Source organism: Schistocerca cancellata, chromosome 1 (assembly GCF_023864275.1).
Source record: "Schistocerca cancellata isolate TAMUIC-IGC-003103 chromosome 1, iqSchCanc2.1, whole genome shotgun sequence".
Classification (NCBI taxonomy): Eukaryota; Metazoa; Arthropoda; class Insecta; order Orthoptera; family Acrididae; genus Schistocerca; species Schistocerca cancellata.
In genome coordinates, this window is record NC_064626.1 from 325,117,562 (window position 1) to 325,130,353 (window position 12,792).

Sequence of the window (12,792 nt, forward strand, 5' to 3'; positions counted from 1 at the left end):
AGGTTATCTAGTTTTAAGTGAGTTTGAACGTGCTGTTATAGTCGACGCACGAGCGATAGGACACAGTGTCTCCGAGGTAGTGATGAAGTGGGGATTTTCCCGCACAGCCACTTCAAGAGTATACTGTGAATGTCATGAATCCGGTAAAACATCAAATCTCCGAAATCGCTGCGGCCAGAGAAAGATCCTGCAAGAGCGGGGCCAGCGATGGTTGAAGAGAATCGTTCAGGGTAACAGAAGTGCAACCCTTCCGCAAATTGTTGCAGATTTCAGTGATGGGTCATCAACAGGTGTTAGTGGGAGAACCATTCAACGAAACAACATCAATGTGGGCTTTCGGAGCCGAAGGTCAACTCGTGTACCCTTGATGACTGCACGACACAAAGCTTTCAGCCTCGCATCGGCTCGTCAACACCGACATTGGACTGTTGGTGACTGGAAACATGTTCCGTGGTCGTAAGAGTGTCATTTAAAACTGTATTGAGGGGATGGACGTGTGCCGGTATTGAGACAATTTCATCAATCCATGGACCCTGCATGTCAGCAGGGTATTGTTCAAGCTGCTGGAGGCTCTGTACTTGTGTGGGGCGTGTGCAGTTGGAGAGATATGGGACCCCTGTTACGTGTAGATACGACTCTGGTAGTCGACACGTACGCAAGCACTCTTCTGCGTTTAAATTGGCCATCAAAATCTACAGACGTTAACATTATTGAACATATCTGGGATGCCTTGCAACGAGCTGATCAGAAGGGATCCCCACTCCTGGTACCCTTACTGACTTAAAGACAGCCCTGCAGGATTCATGGTGTCAGTTCCTTCCAGCACAATTTCAGACATTGGTCGAGTTCATGCCACGTCGTGTTGCGGCACTTCTGCATGCTCGCGAGACCCTACACGATATTAGGCAGCTGTGACAGTTCTTTCGGGTCTTCAATTTATAATAGCCTTGCACTTAAGAGAAAAAAATCCGGGAAAATACTATTTCTCGAAAATTGGTGTGCGACATGACTTCCACCATAATCAGCTCTAAAGGATGTATATGATAATATCACTTCAATTGACCTTTTTCTATACGAAAGAAGCTGATTTAATTTTGGAACGTTAGGGGGATAGGAGAGAAGTCTACGTTCAACTCTTTCAGCCTGCACAAAAATTACATTCAAAGGAGTTGCGTTACCTACTTCATGACAGTTTTTAGGAAGCCAGGAGGATTAAAGAGATTATGCGGTATATTGAGACGCACTACATTTCCCTTTGGTACTAACATATACAGCGTGGTATCATGGGTTTTAGGAAATGAAGATTCATATTCAAATGAAGGAAAGTGGAGTCCCAAAATCGTTTACTTTTCTCATTTTAGTTTTAGCGCGAAAGGGCATTCTGCAGGGAAGCGTCCATTTTCTTCCCCATTCCAGTATAGCCTACCTCCTTCACCCTCTCTTACGGCACTCATGTAGGCAGTGTCTTCATGTGTCGTGGTTCCACTGGTACCAAGGCCTGCCTGAAAATGTGCTCTGGATTTGCTATCACTGAAACATCAATTGTGGATAGGTGTCTTACGTATGTGGAAGTGTTTTTGAAGTATATGATAAATGCTCTTGACTTTATCACAGAAAATTTCCGTCCTTTCCGTCATCATTCGAAGCAGAATGTCTGTACTAACTTTCAGTTTTGACTTCCTTCTAGTACTGATCCACACGATATATTACAGGAATTGTACATATGCGTAAGTGCACTAAATTCTGTACAATAAATAATGAAGAAGTCTCTGAAACGTTTCCGGAAGGAGGAGAAGGCAAGCTGAACCATTTTTGTTGTGTAAATTATGAAGACGACTCTGGGAAGTGTTAAGGAGCTGAAACCAAATTCACTGATAGGGGGTTAACTTTAAAAATTAGGAAAAACTTTTATTCTCCAATGGAGACTAAAAAATCAACGAACATATCAGATTAAAAATATGCTTTATTGCTTTCATGAGCTAATCGTGAATATATACTGATCATAATTTAAGCAGGTCTTAAGTACCTTACTGTGTCTCCAAACCTTTAAACAAATGCATTGCCACAGGAGGCCAATAAACTGTATTGCCATTCTCCCGGCCTCTTTGATCATAAGTAACACATTACAGGTTACTACACTAATATAGATATATGCATTTATATATAAATGAGTACACCACTGGGTTACTTGAAGCCATACTTTGGTTTTACAACATGTTTGTAACATAATTATGTACACTTTTTGCTATTACATCACGTCATCAGATATCTCTCAACATTGCTCTGGAGCCGTCAAATTAACAATCTCTGAAGTAGTTAATATATACAATTAATAATTGGAATTCATAGATGATAATGTCGTTATTTATATAATAAGAATAATTTGTATGAAATTGTTTCTGACGATATTACAATTTTTATTTAACTTTATTTTATTGCTATTGTTCGAGCTATACCAGCTGGCAGCTCGTATATGCTTCGTTTTATGTCAAAAATATTACAGACGCTAATATAAATCTCTTAAGTAAAAGGAATCTCCTACAGACGATTCTTCCTATAGGTGCGGAATGGATGTTTGCACATAAACTGAAGATCTTTTTACATCCATCGCTTTTGTGAGGAGAAACTCACGTGGTTAATGGTATTGCTTAAACAATACTTGGAATAATGTTTTAGGTACTACGTGAATAAATTTATGGTGAAATGTTTCGTGGAACTCTTTAATTATCATCCTTAATAAATTCTGTCAGAAATTAGTTTTGCATGTCTCATTTTAATAACAACGAATCAAACTTCCCATAGTTAAAGTATCAAAACATCATTCACACATACAATTCATCACAAGGCAACAGAACAGACAGAAAATTTTATCACGAGAAGGAATTCACGTATCAAATTTTATTTATAAATATTGGTGTATTTATAAGGCTGACTTATAGTAAGTGAAATTTCTTCCCTTTTGAGTCATTACAATTTACAACTTGTGTCTGCTTAATAGAATTCATATTTAGGTTTTAATGAAATAGTTTATTTTTTCTTCTTGCCACAAAAACAATTCCTTCCACCAACAGTTGCAGCTTGTTACTTACATCAGTCAGTGCTGGTAGAAAGCTGGTTCTAGAAACCATTTGCTCCAACTGACTGCAGATACTACTGACATGCATATTGATGAAGCCACTGACGATGTCAGCATGCGTGTTCTTCTTATTTGCTCTTAGGCTAAGCGTATTTCTTCATTGTGTCGTACTGACGAATACCAAAAAGAAACGCAGCCTTTTCTGCTGGAGTCAGCTCTGATTTCACAAAGTGAATATTACAGTAAGAGAGCCAGAAGTTAAAAATAATTTATTCTGCTAAATGGGTTGGGTAGTGGTTTTAAAGAACGCCTGTTAGAGTATTTTATCTAGTTTGTGTATTGGGGAGATTTTCAGTACCGTTTGTAATTTAACCACCTTTTAAGGGGTGCGGAATTATTTTGAAGCAACGCCGTGCGGCAGAAGAAAATTATTATTCATAATTCGATTGAAACTAAACTAGCGTCACTTCTTCAGGTGTTCAACTAAAGGAAACAAGTTACGCATGTTGCGGCCTCAATGAATGCCTACGCCTACCATTAACAGTGAAGGACAACCGAAACCCAAAAACAATATTTCTTTAAATTCTTTTGGTTTTCATACCAGGTTACGCTTACATGCTTCGGACTTCCTCCATTATTGTCATCAGGAAATAACAGTCGTACCTGATTCTGCGACAGCAAGAAGGCCAATATCATTTTATCCGCTGGAGAAATGTTAACGTTACTCCATTAAATTCATTGATGCCTACAGATTTATGACTACTTTTGAGGAAAATTTCACAATGTGAAAACATGCGAAATGTAACGGTGTTTTGTACATTTTTTTGTCAGTTTCTTCATTAATAACTGAATATTTGCGTACGACACAATTAAAACAACAGCAAACTAACGTCAGTACAGATCAGAGTGACATTAATTTATTTGTTAATCTGAATAACATGTAAGTTTTATTACTTAGGGTGAACCATTTGTTTTGTCTAAAAATTCTTGTTCATTAAGATGCAGTTCGTTAGGGTTGTTACTCTGTTACTACCCAGACATAAATTACTCTTTGCTTTCTAAAAAGAATAGTTGAATCTAATACGGTAACGGAAGCAAATGGAGAATATTTTACCTTACATAACTGCCTATATTCTTGTCAAAATAGCCACAAATAACGACCAACACTCGTTTATACTTTCATCAGTTATTACACAGTGAAAATGTGATCATTATTCATCCATAGACTGTGTCTGAAATTAGCTACATCTGCAAGATTAGTATTGACGTTTCAAATATCATGGATAAGTAATTTTCGGCACGTACCACCGTGTGATGATACAAAAGACAACATGTAAGACGAATAATTTCATTCTTGTTTTTATACCCAGCTCTGCAATGTCAAAGTATTCTATACAAAAAGGTTTGAATTGCTTAAAGTAATGAAATGAATGAGTGTAGAATTGGACATCGTATTCAGTAAGTTGCTTGAAAGTAGTGCAAATTATGATGTCAATAATATTCCCCGTATCTTCCATCAGATGGCTTAATGTACACTATCCCCACAAGTACGCAAAAATCTGAAAGAATGACAATGAACCAATATTTATGAGGTAGCATAGGGGGTAGGAATGAAACGTCATATTAAAATAGTGATTTAATCATCGAACCACACGAAACTAAGTTGCACGCTGCTGACCCACAAAATTTCTGTAACTTCTCTAAGTTCATATTCATCAGTTCTTCCATTATATCTTGATTCTCAGGATATTTAGACGAAACGTCAAACTTGAGAAATTAATAAGTGTTAATGTAAAACCACGGAAGTAACTGGACCTGTATAAAGTTTTAAAGTTGACGAAATGGTAATGTTTACGTAATGCTCAATGTCATCGTAGGAACAGGTAAAACGTTTCTGCAAAAAGTTACAAGACTAGCTCGTCCGTGCTTCGCGCTAAATGATATCTGTACATCAGGAGTCTATACTCCCTAAAATGTCAAAGAATTTTACAGGAAATGAAATTTGTGTTATTGTTTCAAGTAATTTTTGGATGAGTGGTTATGCTGACATAGACTTTCCCTTAAATTTTAAACAAGGAAATGTAATTCTGTTTCACGTCTATATTATGCTGTAACGTAACCGCAAATAGATAACTACTTTCGAGTAGCCATTTTCTTAGGTGGTATTTTTGCATAATAAAAAGTGAGAGCACGAGCACCTGAGTAGGTACTTGTTTTTAATAATGCTACAAAAAGTACTTCTCATTTTGTTAGTGGTATTGATCCATGATCATGAGTGCACCTCTTGACCTGCATCTCCATGGAGTGAACGTTGAATTATATGTCACCATCATCGATCACAAAGAAATTTCACACATTGTTCATAGACACTGTCAGAAGGATATCACACCATTTCTGGGATCACACCTAGTACTGAAGAACGGCCAGTTGCATGGAAAGACAATAGCCAAATGTACTTCTCTCTTACTATTACAAAAGCTGTATATACGAATCCTAGGAACTATCGTAGGGGCGCGACGGCATGTGGGGTACGACTAGTATACAGTGAGTATGAACGCTTCGAACACATCCTCGTTGGTAAAGGTCATTATAAACTGATAGGCCTCCCCGATATTATACATCGCCTCGATTTACTTATCAGCTTTCACAACTTTAAGTGAGTAGAGACCCGACAATGCCATTGTATCTGATACTGTGTTATTTTTCCGTCGTAAATTCCAGCTGTTGCAAACGCAAAACCGTTACAGTAAGAGTACTTCTCAATGATGCCGGCAGAAGGCCGGGGAATCGAAAGGTATGGTAATAGCACACAGACTTTCCTTAATTATGTCTTCGAGCATTTCCTCATCACTTGTTTTGTTAAAAATAAAAACATTTCATCTTAGAGCTGCCTATTACGCAGGACTGTCTATGAACACAATCGATCTTCTTGTGTCAATACTATGAATGTCTGTATGTGCCTACAAGTACACACCTGAAAAATGTTGTCAGTCTATGGCCGAACTGCTTAACTGAGTGTTAAATAAATTTGAACAGAAGGAAATATGAAAACAATGAAACCTTCTATCAATGATATTAAGGAGCTTGTATCTGTCAGCATTTCTCAACCTGAATTAAAATGAGTGTACGACTAAACATTTCTTTATCATTGATCGAAATTTTTGGTTTGTTATTACCATAAATAATACAGTAATGTAGCAGGTTTCGATTACCGATACCTCCTCAGATTTTTTCTGAAGTAGTGAGGTGTTGTGGGGAGTCTACTCAGCGCTTGTGAGGCCAGACGAGAGTTGCATGAGTAAAGAAGCAGCGGTGTCATCAGGATTCATCCGGTGGCAGTAACTGCGCGATCATAGGCAACATTCGGAACATCGGAACAGGCGTAAGGTCTAATACGTGAATGGTGTTACGTTAACAATAGGTCAAAACTGAACCGTTGCGGAGTTACGAGAGTAAAACGACAACCAACCTACAGCGAGGACACTGAAGTACGTCGTGCTAACGCACGTGTCTGGTTGTGTCCAATGGTTGCAGTCCCTCATTTCACTGAAAATGTCAACTTTTTAGTAATTCTAGGAGGAGGAATATGCTGTAAAAGATGTGAGAGAAAAAGGGTACTTAAAATAAGTTTCCTTTCCTTTTCCGCCTTTCCTTTTCACACTTACCGACCTACTCTACTTGAGCCAACAGAAGTTCATTCGTGCTCTCTATACATCCGCAAAAATTAAAATATGGAACTTCACAATCCTACAGGTCGACCATCTCAACGCTCAGTGCTTTTCCACTAAAACTTATTGTCTTAACAAACTAAAGGTGTTACGGTACTTTGAGCGTTCTTTATTTAATAGTCTAGCTTTAACCAGTCAACGCCACAGAAAATGCGAGCCTAACGTAATAAGCCATGGATAGGATTTAAAGTTTGTCAGCTTCGACTGTTCATTTGAGAACGTTATCGTCGGCAAAATTAATAAATAAATGCACTCTTTAGCAGAAAAGGGGAGTCAGTTTAACTGCTCATACTCGAGCGCCTTCGTAGCTTATTGGCTGTCATTTTATGGCCGCAGCTCCAGGACGGTGCATATCCGACTTAGGATTACCTGGGAAATTTTACTCGATTCTATGTCTCTCAGCCTGCTCTGATCTTGTTATCAAATTGCTTCTGTCTAACCTGTATACTGCAGCTATTCAGAAATTTGATCAACAGACGTTCCATTGTTTCTCAGGTGTGTATTTACAGATTACCGACTGTAACAGAACGTGGCCGAAGCGGTGCCAAACACTGTGCGAAATCTGCGTGGGACTAAAGCAGGGTGACACGCGTGTGCATCAGAACAGCTAGCCATTTGTGTTGCTGGTGGGACAGAGCGCTCAGCCGCGAATCAGTGGCAGGCAGTGTCATGGCATGCCGGAGCAGGCTGATGTATCACCACGCGCCTTGCCCAATCCATTATCATCCGCACAGCAGGACAACAAGCTGACACGCGTAGCGCAGTGTAACAACAGCAGCTCCGGCCACCACTACCTCTGGAAACAACGAACGCGGCTGCGCCCACGTCATTCTGGTAGGTTACAACAGGCGTTCGTGTTTGGAGTACGAACACTAGCGCCATTTGATGTCTATCGGCACTACGCGGAGCTGATAAATAATTTCTACGAACGGTGCTGCCACCTCGGTAGTTACAAGCTTAACTGCATTATAGGTCACTCTCATGCGATAAAGAAAGCGGAAGCAACAGCATTTTGTACTAGTTCATGTACACGGGCACTGAGTAATTTTGTTCGAGTTGGAGAAAATTTAACACAAGTTAAGGACAGTCGTTAAGCACAAAACGACCACTGCGATTATTTACGTTGTCGTGTTGGTATCTCAGGCACAGCAAACGGCAATGTGCATCACACAACTGTCATTCTTATTTGCGTTGAGTGAGCATTTAAAGTGGTAAGAGACATTCTCCTAAAGGAATAACACTATTTAGGACATTACAGATTTCTCTTCATTAATGATTTTTTACACCTGCGCTGTTAATTTCAATCAAAGTACTTCAACGTGGATATAAGACACTCACAGAGTATGAAGATAAGAAACAAATATCGTCGGATGAATATTTTATCGGATGTAGTTAAATTGATGTACAATATACACTTGCGGAACATTATTTTTCAGTGTGAAGTACTTTCATTTCTTCAGCATGCATTGCACTTTAACTTCTCTATTTACACGTACTGCTAGTCACCAAGCGAATAAGAAGTGATAGGTCTTCTCTTTTATCACAATGGAACAACTGGCCTCAGAAGGGAATACCAAAAGGAGAAGAGATAGACTAAACACTGTTAGGTGCATAAAATACAATAGCCATTTCTCGTAAGGACTTAATGTACAAGATACTTATGCCCAATACTACTTAGCAAAAGTTGGAACCACCAAGACATGGCCCAATAGATATTTGTGGAGTAATAGGTTTGGCTCTCGTTTCCTCACTGTTTCCACTATATTTTACAGACAGCAAGAGAAACCTGTTAAACTGAAGCAGTCTGTGATTACGCAGTCGTCTCAGAAGTCTGAACCAAGAGATTACATTCAGCCAAACAGTAACGCACTATACGTGAGGAGGAACGTTGCATCACGTATTCCTAAGGTACTTTATGTTTCATGTATCCCCAAGAAGATGCAAAAAATGTACATAGAGCGATCAGTGCAAAGTAATAACGCACACAATTATATTTATTGGTGCGCCAGCAGTGAGTTATTAAGTAAGGAAGAAAATGACTGGAAGAGTATCTTATTATTACTCCAACTGAAAAATGCGCATCACACATCACTCTTATCACGAATAATTTACGCCACATAGGTTGACACCGCTAAAGAGCAGTTACTGAAACCCCAACACACGCTGCAGACAGCGAGAAAGTAAAGTATAGAATACGAAAGTAGTGCATCATCTTTCTAAAGCAAAGATCAAAAACAAACCATAAATCCAAATACTTTTGGGGCTGTTAGACGGTATAAAATTCTACGCGAAAGAATTGATGAATTGAAGAATGTATTCAGGAGAGATTCTGTAAGACTTGTAACACATTAAAACTCTCTTCCGACTACTTTGAGGATAACATGCAGTAGAATAATAAAAAATGCATACATGGAAGCCAGATTGTCCTAATTCAGTTACAGAATTAACATAGTTTCAGGTGAACAACCAAAATAAAATTTAAAAGAAAGCACACCTTATAGTTATTAGGTTTAAAATAGAAAAAAAAGTGAACTTTGCGCCATATTTTATGCGGAATTCGATAGAAACCCACCATAGATGAGACATAGATGTCGAAACATATTTTAATTTGCCACGAATTTTTCATGAGCTTCCTGCTGAAACTGACTTGTGTCGGTTAAACGAATGATCTACGAAAGAGAGGAGGTTAACGTGAATGATGAAGAGAAATACCTCAAGCAAGTAAAAAAAAAAAATCTTAATTTTGATGTGTTTACAATAAGCGAAAAAAAGAACGGAATGACGTGGAAAGCGAAATGTAACATGGTAATTATCAATACACGAGTGTGCCGATATGACAGTGAAGAAAAAGGGACACTACGAAGAAAAAATGGTTATTCAAAGCATTACGGGCGGAAATGTCACAATTAATAAAATACTGAGGGCCACTATGCCGTGGTCAGATGGATTTCTCTTTAAAACCCAACTTGTCGTCCTCATCTGTGGAGGTGATTTTCAGGGGCATCGTAGCTTCTTATAATGTCCGATTCACACTCTAGCTTCCTACTGACTGCAGCAAAATTATAACGAGAATTTTGCAAGAGTAATGAAGAACGGCTAGAAGAGCTCGGGAGCAACTTTAGAAGAGGAGAGGTTAACAGATCATCTTTTGCGGAATACGCTTTGGAATCAGGAGACAATGACATTCGCACCTGTAGAACTCAAGTACTAGCGACTCTCAAACGATTTTAGTAGGAATGGGAGGACGTGAAATTGTGTGACATCTCAATCCTGGCGTTGGAGAAAATACGTAACGGTTTTCCACCATAGGGTGACAGCAACAATGGACGACGGCGACCGACAATGGCCAACTGCGCTCGGATATTCAAAGCATGTGACGTCAGCCACTGCACGGGAGCACGCAAAACGGGATTTTGATGCACTTACTTGCGAGCCAGGATATGAACCGCACACTCAAATAAGCTACAATCAACCATGAAAATTTCCTCCGTAGATGGGGACCGAACTTTCGGTTTTACTGTGGAGAACCACCCGGCCACGGCCAAATAGAGCGGAATATTTTATTAATTATAATTATCATTACACCCTCTAGGAATTATTAGTACAACGATAATTATGCAGTAAGACTTAAAATGTTGCCGCTAAAGCAGAGCAAACAATAACCGAAACCCTAAAATAGTAAATAATACTCTCACATTACCAGTTATCGGTGAAAAAGACAATAATCGCTTTGTTTTCAGTGCGTTTACACGTACTTCCATCCATAGTCCGTGTTGAAGAGACGGTAATAGCTGTGATATATTATAATTTTATGGCACTCTGAAGCCAATTTCCTGCTACGGTTGTGGTTCGATGCATCGATGTTTAGGGTGATTAGGTGTACGAACTAATTGGATTAAATTTTCTTGCAGGTTAATTAAACGCATTAGCAATATTTAACAATTAACGGTCAATAGTGGAAATTTTAAATTTGGTCGCAAATAAATGTACACTACGTGTATTCACTTCGAGTTAATGATCGTAGTACTTTTAGATTCTGGAACGTAAACATTAAATGCTACGGGCAACTTCGGCACATATGAATAGATAAACTTCGCCTACTTGATCAGCATGCGCCGGGGCAGCACAAGGCGATTTCCTCCTGTATCACCGAAGTAGGTAAATTATCTATCAATGTTAGTTGATACGGCCTCAAAATTGGTTGACAATCTTACCAAATACTTTGTACTTAGTAGTTTTCACGAACGGCGTACCACTCAGATATGACATGACACTGTCGTGTTAAAACTATAGCAAGCTACCGATTTGTAACTCAATAAAGTATACTCCAAGACAGAATGTTTCATAATAATTTGTTTCAGAAAAATTATCTCAGATACCTAAGAACGTCAGTCTACGATGTATATTGTCGAAGAGATTCATACTTCATACTTTTCAGATTCCTAATGTGCTTAATTATGGATGTCAGAACGTCATTTCGTGATATTGCGTCATAATTTATTGATGTTATTTTCATAAAATATATGTTTTCCAGTAAAAGTTTCATTAATTTTCATAAATCGAGACATCACAGCAGTGAGTCTGTTTACTGTGGGACAAAACTCCATGTAACGAAAGAAGTACGCTCCGAAAAAGCATTGAAATAATCTCACTATTTCAGCATAAATATTGCTTCGGGTTGTCTTATATTAATGCAATTTTTGTCTTTTTCTTCCAATAATATAATTATCTCGGAATTGAAGTATTTTGTGCATTGTACCCTGCGCAAGTTGGAAGATACAGTAATCACTTGCACGTCTTCATTGCCCAGTGAAGTTAATTGTTGTAACTATTGTAAATAAAACAGTAATAAAAAAGAATAATAATAAAATTCAATCCGAAAGAAATGAGGAGAAATGCCACATGCATTTTTTCAAGAGAACATTGCAGTTTGACTGGAAAGCCTGCGTAAAAATTTAAACGGTAAATAATAGTCGACTTCGTCATCAAATTCTTGATACCTACGATAAATTAAACACCGACGCACGTTTTATCTGCTACACCATAAACACGAAATGAGTAGCCATGTTTTGATATAGCTGAAGATGTTACCAAGGAGACAGAGATCGATAAGAAGTTGTAGTGTAAAATTATCTCAAAACAAATAATTAAGTTTACTACATTTCAGATGTTAGCGATTGTCTGCTGTAGCATATTATGATTACGTCAGTGTCATTATTACTTTTTCGGTCTCTCCCCTCACTGTTTTCAATTTTATCAACATATACTGAATGAAGGCGCTAAGTAGAAGGCGTTAAGTAGAAGGCAAAGTCACCATTCATATAATGGATTATGATTGGCTGGTACGTGTATGCAAAGGCATCATGTTAGATGACTTCGATGCAGCGGGATAAGTTTCGTACTCCAATCTTCCCTTTCCGTAACATTTGGTGGCGTAAATGCTTGAAGGTCGCTTGGCGATTCACGGAGAGGAAGCAGATGAATGGCAGCGAACTCTTTGTAATTTATAGATGGCCCTCTTGCGGCCCATTCGCTCTTACTCTCGAAGGCGCCGGCGATTCTGCCGGTCCTCCTCCTCCTCTCCGTCCTGGCCCTAGTTCCACTCTTTCCATCTTTTTGGTTTCTTTTCTTTTTACTCGCGCGCGGCGTTACTGCAGGCAACTTTATGGCAGCGCCAGCAGCGCAGTGGCAGCGCGCCAGCTGGCGCCCCTGCGTGCCAGGCAACCCGCGGGGCTGGTGGCCCACCCTTCCGTTTCCTAACTGCGGATGGCTGCTGAAGGTGTCTCCGTATTTCCCGCTGATTTCCACCACAATATTAGGTAAGCGCACTTACTTATGATGGGTTCTTCAGATGTGAGAGGTTGTAAATAATTTTATTTGACCGCGTTCACGGTTCATACATCATGTCACTGACTCATTGAACATATTGAATGGAGGATGCAGTGTTGACATTTCATTATATCTATCTCATAGTTCTGTGTACTGCAG